Genomic DNA, 18,095 nt, shown 5'->3' on the forward strand with positions numbered 1-18,095 from the left:
AGACAATAGATAATAAACAGTCACAGTCATGTGATCAGGGGGCTGGAAGAGGGTTCTTAGTTACAAGGTAATCACAGAGGTAAAAAGTATATTAATATAACTGTGTTGGTTATGCAAAACTGGGGAATGGGTAATAAAGGGATTATCTATCTTTTAAAACAATAACAATTCTATGGTAGACTGTCCCTTTAACTCCACCACGCTTTAGATCTTAAAGGGACAGTAAAGTCCAAATTAAAATGTAATGATTCAGACATTACATGCAATCTTAAACAACTTTCCAATTTACTTCTATCATCAAAATTTCTTTGTTGTTTTAGTATCCTTTGTTGAAGAGTAAATCTAGGTAGGCTGATAGGAGCTTTGGAACTTGCAAGTGTCTATATCAATCTGTGGCAGCAACGTTTGTAACTTTGTATAAAATTGACATAAACAAAGTTGTTAACACTGCTGCCAAATGGCTAAAGACACGTGCACGCTCCTGAGCTCACCTAGGATTACTCTTCAATAAAGGATACCAAGAGAACTAAGCAAAATTCATCATAGAAGTAAATTGGAAAGTTGTTTAAAACATCATTGACCAGTAGTCAATGTCTCAATTTGCTTCTTTTTTTGTAATTTGCTTTGTTCTCTTGGTATCCTTTGGCAAAGAGTAAAGGTAGGTAGGCTGATAAGAGCATGCAACTATGTATAACAGTTATAAACCTTATTGCAAACAATCCTGACAGATGGCTAAAGACATGTGCACGCTCCTGAATTTACCTAGGATTATTCTTTAACAAAGGATACCAAGAGACGTAAGCAAAATTGATAATAAAAGTAAATTGGAAAGTTGTTTAAAATGATGTACTTTATCTAATCACCATATGTTTAATTTTGACTTTAGAGTCCCTTTAAACATTTTATATTACAATGTCAAGATGTTTTATATCTCTTAAAAAAATTGTATAATATTGTGCACTAATCATCTGCTTTAACATAAAATATAACTTGTATTTGTTAAAAATTAAGCTATGCTTAGATAAGAACCAATATAAATGGAACTCACCCTATTGTAAACTAATTTTAAAACAATTATGTTACTTAAAGGGACACTGAACCCAATTTTTTTCTTTCATGATTCAGATAGAGCATACAATTTTAAGCAACTTTCTAATTTACTCCTATTATCACATTTTCTTTATTCTCTTGGTATCTTTATTTGAAATGCAAGAATGTAAGTTTAGAAGCCGGCCAATTTTTGGTGAACAACCTGGATTGTCCTTGCTGATTGGTGGATAAATCCATCCACCAATAAAAAAAAGTGCTGTCCGGAGGTCTGAACCAAAAAAAAACCTTAGATGCCTTCTTTTTCAAATAAAGATAGCAAAAGATTGAAGAAAAATTAATAATAGGAGTAAATTGGAAAGTTGCTTAAAATGTCATGCTCTATCTGAATCATGAAAGAAAAAATTTGGGTTCAGTGTCCCTTTAAAAATGGGGGGTCAGTGTACAAAATGTCTGTTTATTTATATATTAAGATACAGACACATCTCCAGGAGTCCAGAGTCTCAGTATTTCGGTCTTGTGTGATGCCTGAAACACTGTGGTCTTAGGTGCAGTAAACAAAACATTTCCACATACTTTTACTGTTTATCCCTCCCACACACATTTTCCCTGTAATTTATCTCTGAAGATTAAGGGTGCGCACACTGCAGACATAGAAAGTCTAACCTTGCAAGATATCTGAGCCTAGCTGTCCTCAGAAGAGGTTATAAAATACTGCAAACCAATGTAAGTTTTATCAACAAATCCAGACTGGCTCTGCCAAAAAAAGCAACAGGTAAGGGGAGTTAAAGGGACAGTCAACTCCAAAATTGTTATTGTTTAAAAGATAGATAATCCCTTTATTACCCATTCTCCAGTTTTGCACAGCCAACCTGGTTATATTAATATACTTTTAACCTCTGTGATTACCTTGTATAAAAGCCTCTTTTGACAGCCCCCTGATTACATGACTATTTATTTATTATCTATTGTCTTGCTTGTTAGCCAATTAGTGCAGTGTCATCCCCAACCCACGGGCGTGAGCACAATATTATCTATATGGCACACATGAACTAGCAGTCTACTGTTGTGAAAAGCTAATATAAAAGCATGTGATAAGAGGCTGTCTGTAGTTACTTAGAAACAGGCAGAAATTTACGCCTAGATTACGAGTTTTGCGTTAGAGGCTGTGCGGTGCTAACGAGCAGTTTATGCTCACCACTCACTTACAGACAACGCTGGTATTACAAGTTTTTACAAACCCGGTTTTTACAAAACCTAGTTATTTTAACTAGGTAGAATAGTTATTAAATAGTTATTAACTATTTAATAACTACCAGTGACGTGCAGTGACATCAGAGGCTGGTGAGGCAGTGGCTAGGATACGCCTTAATTCTTTAGATATCCTTTGTTGAAGAAATAGCAATGCACATGGGTGAGCCAATCACATGAGGTATCTATGTGCAGCCACCAATCAGCAGCTACTGAGCATATATAGATATGATTTTCAACAAAGGACATCAAAAGAATGAAGAAAATTAGATATTAGATGTAAATTGGAAAGTTATTTAAATTTGCATATGGATTTCATGTCCCTTTAAATGGTGTCTTGGAAAACTGGTCAACTTAGTAAACATCTGATTTTAGTCTAAAAGGATTGTAACAGAAACTCTTGCCAGATAACACAATGCTTGCTCTGATTATGAGATCTAGAAATCCAGGCCCATTAAAATATGTTTAAAACATACTTTTTACTTTAAAGGGACATGCCACCCACATTTTTTCTTTTATGATTTATAAAGAGAATGCAATTTTAAACATCTTTCTAATTTACTTATATTATCTAATTTGTTGTATTCTCTTGATATTCTTTGATGAAAAGCATATCTAGATATGCTCACTAGCTGCTGATTGGTTGCTGCACATAGAAGCCTAGTGTGATTGGCTCACCATGTGCATTGCTTTTTCTTCAACTAAGGATATTTAAAAAATGAAGCAAAATAAATAATGGAAGTAAATTGTAATGCTGTTTAAATTTCTATTCTCTATCTGAATCATGAAAGAAAGATTTTGGGTTTAGTGGCCCTTTAATGCTGTAAATTATGCTTATAGATTCTTTCATTACATAAGGGATGAGAGAGTCAGAGGGGGAGGAAGAGAGACAGAGAGAGAAAGAGACCATGGGGAGAACAACACATAAGGAGAGAGATGGATAGATAGAGAGAGAGACACACACACACAAGGGGGGGGGGGGGAGAGGGACCACTGCATTTTAAAGTAATAAAACAGCAGAGCTACAGAGAGTTCAGAAAGTAAGACTATACATTAGTACAGAGGCAAGCTGCTAAGTTAGTGGGTGTAAAGTTTGAGTAAACAAAATACAAAAACGACCCTGCTGTAAAAGAGTAAACAAACACTAAACCACATTCATTAAATTATCATTTTCACTAACAGAATCCCTTTCAGTAAAATCTTACTTCAATAAGATGTGGCTGAAACAGTGCTCTCTGTGCCTCTCTCCCTGCTTCCTGCTCTGTAAGGATTCAGGAAGTGACAGTGGCACATTCCACTGCACTTAGAGGGGAAGAACAGAACTCTCTTTTTCACTTTAGCAAAGCTAGCAGGTTCACAGGACAGCAACAAAATATATGAAAGTTGTTTTTTTCAGTTTTTGTTTTGTTTTATATGATTTAACATCCAGCCCCAACCCTATGTTCCACTTACTAATGCCTCTCGCTGGATTGGTTCAGCCCAAATAGGACTGCCTCAAATAAGCAGTTAATGGGCCATGCAATGATCTTAACCACTTGCATCCAGTAGGTGGCGCAGAATGTTGGGTAATGGTAGGCAGACCTGCTTGTGCCTCTTCATTGCACAACATATAGCTGTGAGAAAACAAAATGCTGGGGGAAAAAAATACAATTTTTTTTTTAAAGCCAATAAAAAAAAATATATTTTTGCCCATATGAGAGGTGAAGCACTGCCTCACCTGCCTCTAGTGACTGCACATCACTGATAACTACCTAGTTAAAATAAAGACAAATTTACCTGTAAAATAAAACCTAACCTAAGTTACAATTACACCTAACACTACACTACAATTAAATTAATTACCTAAATTAAATACAATTTATTACAATTAAATAAAATTATCTAAAGTACAACCCCCCCCCTCTAAATTACAGAAAATAATAAAGAAATTACAATAATTTTAAACTAATTACATCTAATCCCCCTAACAAAATAAAAAAAGTCCCCCCAAAATAAAAAAAACCCTACCCTACACTAAATTACAAATAGCCCTTAAAAGGGGCTTTTGCGGGGCAATGCCCCAAAGTAATTAGCTCTTTTACCTGAAAAAAAATTACAATCCCCCCCCCAACATTAAAACCCACCACCCACACAGCCAACCCTACTCTAGTAGGGTTTAGAGTAGGGTTGGTTGTGTGGGTGGTGGGTTTTAATGTTGGGGGGGGGGGGATTGTCTTTTTTTTCAGGTAAAAGAGCTGATTACTTTGGGGCAATGCCCAGCAAAAGGCCCTTTTAAGGGCTATTTGTAATTTAGTGTAGGGTAGGGCTTTTTTTTTTATTTTGGGGGGGATTTTTTATTTTGTTTGGGGGGTTAGATTAGGTGTAATTAGTTTAAAATTACTGCAATTTCTTTATTATTTTCTGTAATTTAGTGTTTGTTTTTTGTACTTTAGATAATTTTATTTAATTGTAATTAATTGTATTTAATTTAGGTAATTCATTTAATTGTAGTGTAGTGTTAGGTGTAATTGTAACTTAGGTTAGGTTTTATTTTACAGGTAAATTTGTCTTTATTTTAACTAGGTAGTTATTAAATAGTTAATAACTATTTAGTAACTATTCTACCTAGTTAAAATAAATACAAACTTGCCTGTAAAATAAAAATAAACCCTAAGCTAGCTACAATGTAACTATTAGTTATATTGTAGCTAGCTTATGGTTTATTTTATAGGTAAGTATTTAGTTTTAAATAGGAATAATTTAGTTAATTGTAGTAATTTTATTTAGATTTATTTAAATTATATTTAAGTTAGGGGGTGTTAGGGTTAGGGTTAGACATAGGTTTAGGGGTTAATAACTTTATTATAGTGGTGGGCGACGTTGGCGCCGCAGATTAGGGGTTAATAAATGTAGGTAGGTGGCGGCGATGTTAGGGGCGGCAGATTAGGGGTTAATAATATTTAAATAGTGTTTGCGATGTGGGAGTGCGGCGGTTTAGGGGTTAATATATTTATTATAGTTGTGGTGATGTCCGGTTCGGCAGATTAGGAGTTAAATATTTATTTTAGTGTTTGTGATGTGGGGGGGCCTCGGTTTAGGGGTTAATAGGTAGTTTATGGGTGTTAGTGTACTTTTTAGCACTTTAGTTAAGAGTTTTATGCTACGGCGTTGTAGTGTAAAACTCTTAACTACTGACTTTTAAATGCGGTACCAGTCTTGACAGGAGAGGGTTTACCGCTCACTTTTGGTCAGACTCATAATACCGGCGCTATGCAAGTCCCATTGAAAATATAGGATACGCAATTGACGTAAGTGGATTTGCGGTATTTCCGAGTCTGGCCAAAAAAGTGAACGGTGAGCCTGTCATTTCAAGACTCGTAATACCAGCGGGCGTTAAAAAGCAGTGTTAGGACCTCTTAACGCTGCTTTTTAAGGCTAACGCACAACTCGTAATCTAGGCCTGTGTGTTTTAAATGTTAGAGTTTAGAGTTTCCATGTGAGGACCGAGCCATAGGGTAATCGGTCACGGGGGGCCTGCCGCAGCCCACCGGACACCTTCAATCAGTGCTGCTGCGCTACTTAAAGGACCACTAAATGCAGTAAAATTGTTTAATTAACAAGTGCGTAATAAAAAGACAATGATTTAAAGGGACAGTTTACTCAAAAATGTTCTCCCCTTTAATTTGTTCCCAATGATCCACTTTACCTGATGGAGTGTCTTAAATTGTTTACAAGTATTTCCATTAGCCTTCCAGAAAGTTTTTTGCCTCAAGGCCAAGCTGTGTTAACACAGCCAGTAGAGGAAATTACACTCCCAGTGGGGTATAGAAGAGATCAGGTAACAAACTTTTAATTTTCCTTTGTTCTCTTCAAGTATTGGTTTGCGGACAGATATAAGATAAAGAAGCATGTATATGTACACAATGTGATAAAGTAATGAGATCTGATTATACGTACAAGCTTAACCCATTTTATTAGGCTGTGGCTTAAAAACACAAAATCAGCTACTTCATATACACAAATAAACCTTAAAAAAGCAAATCTCATACATTTTATACTCTGCAGCTGGTAAAGAAAAGTAATTGGAAACAGATTAACAGACAGAAAGTTAGAGGTTTAAATGTTATAAAGTATATTAATATAACAATGTTGGTTGTGCAAATCTGGGGAATGGGTAGTTAAAGCTAATATAAGGGCATGTGATAAGAGGCTGTCTGTAGAGTCATTTTGGCCTGTGGGCATACTTCAGGATGGCTTCTGATGACTAGTCTGGAGTCATTGATTACTTCAGAATGATTCCAGGAAGATTATCCTTTTTGACTAGGGATGCCAAATACCAGCTAACTCTACCTGCTGCAGATGCTTTTTTTTTAGCAGGTTATGGTCTGTGTGAAAGTTAATATAGTAGTTAAAGAAAATCTGAAACATGTTCCCCTCAGTCATGATGTCAGTTTATAGAATTGGAAAATAAAGGGTTGATAGGAAGGCCTAGATGTTTTTGCCATAAGTTTTGAATCATAAGAAAAAACAATATACTGTAGGTATATCTGTGTGATAAAACATTGTGGGCTAGATTACAAGAGATGGGCTAACGCTAGCGTGCGCAACATTGAGATATCGCGCCAACATTAACTTGTGTGCATATTACAAGTTAAAAGTAAATGTGAACGCACAAGCGCAAACTAAATGTTGGGTTCATCAGGTTAGTGTGACTGAAGTCCTTGCGTAAAGGGTTAGAGTTGAATTCCAAGTTGCACCAAACACAATATAAATACATAAAATGTACATTTACACTACATATATACACTATCTAATAAAATCTATACATATAAATATTAATAGAGAAAGTTATAAGGTTTGAAAGGTATATGACAAGGTGTGACTTGACTGCAAAGGGCTATAATATATATATATATATATATATATATATATATATATATATATATATATATATATATATATTATATATACAGTATATATATATATATATACATACATATACATGTTTAAAAATGTGTATGTATATATATATATATATGTATACATGTGTATTTATTTATTTATGTATTTATATGTGCATATACATACATGTTTACACATATAAATACATATATACACATGTATACACATACACACACACACACACACAGATATATATATATATATATATATATATATATATATATATATATATATATATATATATATATATATATATATATATATATATTATACACACACACACACTCACACTGGAGCGCTTTCCAGTCAGATCCCTGAAAACAATTAAAATAATTTATAATCAATTTGTAAGACATATGTGACAGGTTTAGGCTTGTTAGGCCATGTGTGCTACCAGTTGTAAGAATTATCAACAATAAAAAAAAAAAAATTCTGCAAAGTTGTTTTACTACACATAATTAAACATTTCCTATAAATTAACTGTGTTTACTGTAATAATTAAAAATCTTTCTGCTTTTGGATAGGTTTGTGCTGAAATCACTGTGACATACCTCAAGGTGTAAGCCAGTGAATCAAGGTGCAAATATGTTTTGCGAAGACTGGCCAAGTGCTCTTCAGCTGACGGCATTGTAAAGGCTGCCTCAGAACTACAGATTTGTCTATCCTACAAAATGATCTTTCTTAATATGATGTTGACTAGAATGGAAGGTCAGTAAGTAAATCTAGTGTTCTGGTGTCTTAGAATGAATAATATACAGTACGTATCATACAAATGTACATTTCCTTGCAGATTTGCCCTAAGCTACTGAATAACTATTATTATTTAATAATTTAATCTTTTTAAAAAATACTGCATGAAATGCCAAACCCAGATGCATGAACTGAGAGCTGAATGTAGGCTATCTCCCTAGTCTATGAAGAACTCTAAATACATAGTAACTGTAGTAACATTTTACAATGATTTAGCTTGTGGTATATACTATGGCAGGGGTGCCCACACTTTTTTGTGTTGGGATCTACTTTTCAAATGACCAGTTCAATGAGATCTAGCCACTAAAAATGGGCCTTCTCCTAAGCTTACATTGCTGCTTTTTCAAATAAAGATACCAAGAGAATGAAGAAAAATTGATAATAGGAGTAAATTAGAAAATATAAAATGTGTGTTGCATATCCCTTTAAGGTTGCATGATTTAGCAACACATGGATGTGCAAAAGCATAAAGATACAACAGATTAATCCTGACGACAAAAGTAGCACTGACTTTAATTTGGGTTAACCGGAGCAACCCCTTGTGCCATGTTACAAAACACTGCATTCAAATTACTGCCACTGACCACCTTTACTTTGTGCTACAGGCTTGGCCTGATATGACCCAGTGAGGCTTACACAAATACATATAATACATGCAATAGTGCACCATGCAGACCATTTCTTACCATGTCAACACGTTCATTTGCCAGACGTCAATCAGACTTGTTTCTTTAACATAGCACAGCAGCCTTCGCCTTTACTTTTTTTGTCTATTGACTCTTACCCTCCTAACTATACTATACTGCCGTATCCATTCGGAAAGTACTCACTCAATCATGCTTTTGATAGGCCAGTTGTGTTGTCGTTCAAAAATCATCTACATTAATTGGTTGAAATTGATGTCCCTCAAGATCCAATCCTGTAGTACTTTTCATGTTCATCCATCAAACTGTTTAATGACCTGCCCCTTCACAAACTGCGGTAGATAAAGCGGTATCCCTAGCAACCATACTCTACTCACACCCCAGTGTTGAGATCGCGTAACTTGACCACATCATTTTGATCACATCAGCAGTGATCTACCAGCAGCGCCTTCGGGATCTACTGGTAGATCCCGATCTACCTATTGGGCACCCAACGTAGCTGGTACAGTCAATATGCATTCAACATCCATATGCAATGAGCTCAGTCATAAAGTAAAATATATGTGCCCAGCTAGTAACTGAATTATATGCTTCTTCTTGATGTAGGCAAATTATTGAGCACTTTCAAATGAACTTACTGTCCAATGAATTATTGAGTGGATTAGTGAGAATTCATGACAAGGGATAACAAACAAATTTGACTAATTATGAGTGTAGTTTGCATTAGTGAGAATTCCTCACAAGGGATAATACTTAGATTATGGGTGTAGTTTTTGTCAATAGAAAAAAAATGTTTAAACAAAAAAATGTTGTTTAAACCCGATCAGCAATATGAAACACCTTGTGATTAAAGGAGTTTACTTTTGTCTTGTAATAAATTAAACTCAATAAATATATTTGCACAGTGTTCCTTGTGATGCACTTAAACCCATTGCATTATAGAAACACAAATATTACACTTATTTCTTCCATATTTAACTTATAAATTAAGAGGCATCTGCACATTATTCTAAAACTAATATTTGCTTTGAATATATCATTATGTCTTGCATTTGTTAGTGTTTTCTGTCCTTTTAAGCTCAACCAAAAAACCTTTAATTATATAAATTAATCTGGGGCAGAACTGTGCTAGAATAGTCCTCAAGAATTAACAACAGGACACGTTTTAAGGAAAATTTCACTCATAGGGGCCTATTTATCAAGCCGTCAACTTACTTGCATTCGACGGCACCAATGCGCTCGCCTAAGATCACCTAATTTCGCTGCCATGGACCTGAATACGGTCTCCAAAGTTACCAAAAAAGCTGTCAAAAAGCCGCACACCAAGTACGGGGCGATGAGCAGCGGACTGTTGTTAACTAACAGTCATGGATCTCGCTGCTCTTCGGCTTTTCCCCAGCTTTATTGGTAAACTGTCACCAAACACCCACACTATACTAAACTGTTTAACCCCTATCCCCCCGCTCCCGGACCCCACTGCAACTAAATAAACTTATTAACCCCTAAACCGCCGCTCCCGGAGCCCATCGCCACTCTAATAAACTTATTAAGCCCTATTCCTCGGCTCCCGGAGCCCACCGCTACCTACATTATACTTATTAACCCCTAATCTGCCGCCCCCTACACAGCCGCCACCTACATAAAGTTATTAACCCCTATCCTGCCGCTCCCGGAGCCCACCGCAACTAAATAAATGTATTAACCCCTAAACCGCCAGCCCCCCACATCGCCATAAACAAAATTAACCTATTAACCCCTAAACCTAACAACTCGCTAACTTTATATTAAATATTAACTCATCCCTATCTTATAATAAATTTAAACTTACCTTTAAAATTACATTAAACTATATTAAACTATTCATTAATCTACCCTATTATAATAAAATTACATTAAAATATTAATTAACCTACCCTATTATAATAAAAATACATTAAACTATATTAAATTAATGATTAATCTAACCTAACTTTTATACTAAAATTACATAAAACTACAAATTAAATTAAATATATTATATATTTAAACACCTAACCCTACTCAAATAATTTAAATCTACACTACAAAATTACAAAGTTACAAAAAACTAACTAAGTAACAAAAAAATAACAAACACTAAGTTACACAAAAAAATAAACACTAAGTTACAAAAATATTTTTTTTTTTGATCAAAGCTTTAAACTAATTACACCTAATCTAAGGGCTCTATGAAAATAAAAAAGCCCCCCAAAATAAAAAAACCCTAGCCTACAATAAACTACCAATGGCCCTTAAAAAGGGCCTTTTGCGGGGCATTGCCCCAAAGTAATCAGCTCTTTTACCTGTAAAAAAAAAATACAAATACCCCCCCAACAGTAAAACCCACCACCCACACAACCAACCCCCCAAATAAAAAGCTATCTAAAAAAACCTAAGCTCCCAATTGCCCTGAAAAGGGCATTTGTATGGGCATTGCCCTTAAAAGGGCATTTAGCTCTTTTGCAGGCCCAAGTCCTAATCTAAAACTAAAACTCACCCAATAAACCCTTAAAAAATCCTAACACTAACCCCAGAAGATTTACTTACAGTTTTGAAGATCCGACATCCATCCTCCAAGAAGCCAGGAGAAGTCTTCATCGAAGCGGCAAGAAGTCCTCCAAGAAGCTGGCCGAAGTCTTCATCCAAGCCCTCAGAAGTCTTCACCCAGATCTTCTATCTTCATCCATTCGGCACGGAGCGGGTCCATCTTCAAGACATCCGACGCGGAGCATCCTCTTCTTCTGACGGACTAATGATAAATGAAGGTTCCTTTAAATTATGTCATCCAAGATGGCATCCCTTAGATTCCGTTTGGCTGATAGAATTCTATCAGCCAATCGGAATTAAGGTAGAAAAAAATCCTATTGGCTGTTGCAATCAGCCAATAGGATTGAGCTTGCATTCTATTGGCTATTCCAATCAGCCAATAGAATGCAAGCTCAATCCTATTGGCTAATTGGATCAGCCAATAGGATTTAAGTTCAATCCTATTGGCTGATTGCAACAGCCAATAGGATTTTTTCAACCTTAATTCCAATTGGCTGATAGAATTCTATCAGCCAATCGGAATCTAAGGGACACCATCTTGGATGACGTCATTTAAAGGAACCTTCATTCGTCGTTAGTCTGTCGGAAGAAGAGGATGCTCCGCGTCGGATGTCTTGAAGATGGACCCGCTCCACGCCAGATGGATGAAGATAGAAGATGCCATCTGGGTGAAGACTTCTGCGGGCTTGGATGAAGATTTCGGCCGGCTTCTTGGAGAACTTCTTGCCGCTTCGATGAAGACTTCTCCCGGCTTCTTGGAGGATGGATGTCAGATCTTCAAAACTGTAAGTAAATCTTCGAGGGTTAGTGTTAGGATTTTTTAAGGGTGGATGAAGACTTCTATCGGATGGAAGACTTCTTCAGCGCCGCCTGGATGATGACTTCATTGGATGGAAGATTTCTTCAGCGCCGCCTGGATGATGATTTCTGCTGCTCCGGATCTCCTCTTCAGTTCCATCGGTGGGTCGGCTGACCGAAGATGACTCAAGGTAGGATGATCTTCAGGGGGGTAGTGTTAGGTTTCTTTAAGGGGGGTTTGGGTTAGATTAGGGGTATGTGGGTGGTGCTTTTTAATGTTGGGGGGGAAGTTGTATTTTTCTTTTACAGGCAAAATAGCAGAATTCTTTGGGGCATGCCCCGCAAAAGGCCCTTTTAAGAGCTGGTAAGGTAAAAGAGCTTTGAACTTTTTTTAATTTAGAATAGGGTAGGGCATTTTTTTTATTTTGGGGGGCTTTGTTATTTTATTAGGGGGCTTAGATTAGGTGTACGTAGCTTAAAATTGTTGTAATATTTTTTAAATGTTTGTAACTTATTTTTTTATTTTTTGTAACTTAGCTTTTTTTATTTTTTGTACTTTAGTTAGTTTATTTAATTGTATTTAATTGTAGTTATTTGTAGGTAATTTATTTAATTAATAATGATAGTGTAGTGTTAGGTTTAATTGTAACTTAGGTTAGGATTTATTTTACAGGTAATTTTGTATTTCTTTTAGCTAGGTAGTTATTAAATAGTTAATAACTATTTAATAACTATTCTAACTAGCTAAAATAAATACAAAGTTACCTGTAAAATAAATATAAATCCTAAAATAGCTACAATGTAATTATTAATTACATTGTAGCTATCTTAGGGTTTATTTTACAGGTAAATATTTAGTTTTAAATAGGAATAATTTATTTAAGTATAGTGTAGTGTTAGGTGTAATTGTAACTTAGGTTAGTTTTTATTTTACAGGTAAATTTCTCTTTATTTTAGCTAGGCAGCTATTAAATAGTTAATAACTATGTATTAGCTATTGTACCTAGTTAAAATAAATTGAAATTTGCCTGTAAAATAAAAATAAATCCTAAGATAGCTACAATATAATTATTATTTATATTGTAGCTATATTAGGGTTTATTTTAAAGGTAAGTATTTAGTTTTAAATAGGATTAACTTAGTTAATAAGAGAAAGATTATTTAGATTTATTTAATTAATATTTAAGTTAGGGGGGTGTTAGGGTTAGTGTTAGACTTAGGTTTAGGGGTTAATAATTTTATTACAGTGGCGGCGGTGTAGGGGGGGGCAGGATAGGGGTTAATAAATGTATTATAGGTGGCGACGGTGTAGGGGGGGCAGATTAGGGGTTAATAAGTTTAAGATAGGTTGCGGCAGGGTCCGGGAGCGGCGGTTTAGGGGTTAAACTATTTATTTAGTTGCAGCGAGGTCCGGGATCCGCAGGATAGGGGTTAATAACTTTATTATAGGTGGCGACGGTATAGGGGGGCAGGATAGGGGTTACTAGGTATAATGTAGGTTGCGGTGGTGTCCGGGAGCAGCGGTTTAGGGGTTAATACATTTATAAGAGTTGCGGCGGGGTCTAGGAGCGGCGGTTTAGGGGTTAATACATTTATAAGAGTTGTGGCGGGGTCTAGGAGCGGCGGTTTAGGGGTTAGTAACTTTATTTAGTTGCGGGGGGCTCCGGGGGCGCCGGTATAGGGGGTAGAACAGTGTAGTTAGTGTCGGTGCTTAGTGACAGGGGTATCAATAAAGCTGTCAAAAAGCCGAAGAGCAGCGAGATCGGCTGAGTGATAACTCTCACAGTCATTGCCCCGTACTTGGTGCGTGGCTTTTTGACAGCTTTTTTGATAACTTAGGCGAAATTTTGCAGGTCCGCGGCGGCGATGGTAGGCGAGCTTAGGCGGGCGTATTGGACTGGCGAAGGCAGGTAAAGTAGATGGCTTGATAACTACCCCTCTTAGTGTTTGTTACTTTTTGTAACTTACACCTAGATTACGAGTTTTGTGTTAGAGGCTGTGCGGTGCTAACGAGCAATTTATGCTCACTGCTCACTTACAGACAGCGCTGGTATTATGGGTTTTTACAAACCTGGCGTTAAAAGACAAGAAGTGAGCGTTGAGCAAAATTTTGCTCCACATCTCACTCCAATACCAGCGCTGCTTACGTTAGCGGTGAGCTGGTGTAACGTGCTTGTGCACGATTTCCCCATAGAAATCAACGGGGAGAGACGGCTGAAAAAACATCTAACACCTGCAAAAAGCAGCGTTTAGCTCCTAACGCAGCCCCATTGATTCCTATGGGGAAATAAAATTTATGTTTACACCTAACACCCTAACATGAACCCCAAGTCTAAACACCCCTAATCTTACACTTATTAACCCCTAATCTGCTGCCCTCGACATTGCCGACACCTGCATTTTAACTATTAACCCCTAATCTGCCGCTCCGGACATCGCCGCCACCTACATTATACTTATTAACCCCTAATCTGCTGCCCCCAACATCTCCGCCACCTATATTATACTTATTAACCCCTAATCTGCTGCCCCCAACATCGCCGACACCTACATTATATTTATAAACCCCTAGTCTGCCGCCCTCAATGTTGCCGCCACCTACCTACACTTATTAACCCCTAATCTGCCGCCCCAAACGTCGCTGCCACTATAATAAACATATTAACCCCTATACTGCCGCACTCCCGCCTCGCAAACATTAGTTAAGTATTATTAACCCCTAATCTGCCGGCCCTAACATCGCCGACACCTACCTACATTTATTAACCCCTAATCTGCCGCCACTATATTAAAGTTATTAACCCCTAAACCTAAGTCTAACCCTAAACCTAACACCCCCTAACTTAAATATAATTAAAAGAAATTGAAATAAAAATTCCTATAATTAACTAAATTATTCCTACTTAAAAACTAAATACTAACCTATAAAATAAACCCTAAGCTAGCTACAATATAACTAATAGTTACATTGTAGCTATTTTAGGATTTATTTTTATTTTACAGGCAAGTTTGTATTTATTTTAACTAGGTACAATAGTTATTAAATAGCTATTAACTATTTAATAACTACCTAGATAAAATAAATACAAAAGTACCTGTAAAATAAAACCTAACCTAAGTTACAATTACACCTAACACTATACTATAATTAAATTATTTCCATAAATTAAATACAATTAAATACAATAAAATTAAATTATCTAAAGTACAAAAACAAATTACAGAAAATACTAATCAAATTACACCTAATCTAATCCCCCTAACAAAATAAAAAAGCCCCCCCAAAATAAAAAAAGCCCTACCCTACACTAAATTACAAATAGCCCTTAAAAGGACCTTTTGCGGAGCATTGCCCCAAAGTAATCAGCTCTTTTACCTGTAAAAAAAATTACAAATCCCCCCCAACATTAAAACCCACCACCCACACAACCAACCCTACTCTAAAACCCACCCAATACCCCCTTTAAAAAAAACTAACACTAACCCCTTGAAGATCACCTTACCGGCAGAAGTCTTCATCCAACCGGGCCGAAGTCCTCAACGAAGCCGGGAGAAGTCTTCATCCAAGCCAGACGAAGTGGTCCTCCAGACGGGTAGATGTCTTCATCCAGACTGCATCTTCTATCTTCATCCATCCGGCACGGAGTGGGTCCATCTTCAAGACATCCGACGCAGAGCATTGTCTTCATCCGATGGCTCTTCTGGAATGAAGGTTCCTTTAAATGACGTCATCCAAGATGGCGTCCCTTCAATTACGATTGGCTGATAGAATTCTATCAGCCAATCGGAATTAAGGTAGAAAAAATCATATTGGCTGATGCAATCAGCCAATAGGATTGAAGTTAATTTCTATTGGCTGATGCAATCAGCCAATAGGATTGAGCTGGCATTCTATTGGCTGTTCCAATCAGCCAATAGAATGCGAGCTCAATCCTATTGGCTGATTGCATCAGCCAATAGGATTTTTCTACCTTAATTCCGATTGGCTGATAGAATTCTATCAGCCAATCGATATTGAAGGGACGCCATCTTGGATGACAGAACATGTGAGGTCCACAATGTGATTTTTTTTTTGTCAGGCCAAGACAATAAAGTACCTCATTTTTTAAAAAAGACGTTAAAAATCCATGTTGATTATAGTCCTTATCAAAAAATATTTTTGAAAAATGATTGTCTATTTTATATATTCATTATTTTATATATCAGCAAAAAAGGGACTGAAAAATTCTAGAAATTGATATGCATATAAAAAAGAATTATATTACCACAATAAAAAATATTTTCTACATAAAAATATCTGCATAAAAATAGCTAAATAATGTTTATTGAATTGGGGTTTAAAGGGACATAAACAGTTTTGTGATTACAGTGACTTTTCTGCAGTCTTTCAATTACTGAGGATGCCTGCCAAGTGTGGGACTTTTCTATTGATTACATTTTTATTAGTTCAAGGTATCAGGGTACATACATCAAAACACAATTTAAATCTTAGTATTTTAGAAACAGAGAGCTCATTTTCGTTATGTTAAATTCTACTTTAACCATCATCTGAACTTTCTATGAAGAGAGAAAAATTGTGTTTATTATCAAATACAATTAGTATCCCATATCTATTTTTTGTCTATAACATAGTCTCATTTAGTTCCACTAAGAGAGAAAAAACATAATTAAGTTATAAACCTTATCTTGTTAGAAACAAAAGAAAAAAATAAAGGAAAAACTACAGAGCGTGTCACTCTTTTTTAGTGACAAACAACAAAGAACTGTATAAATCCCTATATGTATCTTCCTATTGGAGGTTTACAGAGAAGTCGACATCTAATGTTGGAAACCGGACAGGAGAACTAAAAAAAAAAGGGAGCCATTTATTAGAGCTCTCTCCTCTCCCCACCCTCAGCTTACATAGGCCTAGATTTGGAGTTTGGCGGTAGCCGTGAAAACCAGCGTTAGAGGCTCCTAACGCTGGTTTTAGGCTACCGCCGGTATTTGGAGTCACTCAAAAAAGGGTCTAACGCTCACTTTTCAGCCGCGACTTTCCATACCGCAGATCCCCTTACGTCATTTGCGTATCCTATCTTTTCAATGGGATCTATCTAACTCAGGTATTTAGAGTCGTGGCTGAAGTGAGCGTTAGAAATCTAACGACCAAACTCCAGCCGCAGAAAAAAGTCAGTAGTTAAGAGCTTTCTGGGCTAACGCCGGTTCATAAAGCTCTTAACTACTGTGCTCTAAAGTACACTAACACCCATAAACTACCTATGTACCCCTAAACCGAGGTCCCCCCACATCGCCGACACTCGATTAAATTATTTTAACCCCTAATCTGCTGCCCCTAACACCGCCGACCCCTGTATTATATTTATTAACCCCTAACCTGCCCCCCACAACGTCGCCGCCAGCTACCTACAATAATTAACCCCTAATCTGCCGACCGCAAAGCGCCGCCACCTACATTATAGCTATGTACCCCTAATCTGCTGCCCCTAACACCGCCGACCCCTATATTATATTTATTAACCCCTAATCTGCCCCCCACAACGTCGCCTCCACCTGCCTACACTTATTAACCCCTATTAACCCCTAATCTACCACACTGCTATTATTATAAAGTTATTAACCCCTAATCCGCCTCACTAACGCTATAATAAATAGTATTAACCCCTAATCTGCCCTCCCTAACATCGCCGACACCTAACTTCAATTATTAACCCCTAATCTGCCGACTGGAGCTCACCGCTATTCTAATAAATGTATTAACCCCTAAAGCTAAGTCTAACCCTAACACTAACACCCCCCTAAATTAAATAGATGCTGTTTAGGGGTTAATATGTTTATTATAGTGGCGGCTATGTCCGGAGCGGCAGATTAGGGTTTAATAATTTTATTTTAGTTTTTGCGATGCGGGAGGGCCTCGGTTTAGGGGTTAATAGGTAGTTTATGGGTGTTAGTGTACTTTTTAACACTTTAGTTATGAGTTTTATGCTACAGCTTTGTAGCGTAAAACCCATAACTACTGACTTTCAGTTTACGGTACGGATCTTGTAGTTATGGGCTGTATCAATCACTTTTTGTCTGGACAGGCAAACTCGTAATACCGGC

This window comes from Bombina bombina, chromosome 6, assembly GCF_027579735.1.
Source record: "Bombina bombina isolate aBomBom1 chromosome 6, aBomBom1.pri, whole genome shotgun sequence".
NCBI classification, from domain to species: Eukaryota; Metazoa; Chordata; class Amphibia; order Anura; family Bombinatoridae; genus Bombina; species Bombina bombina.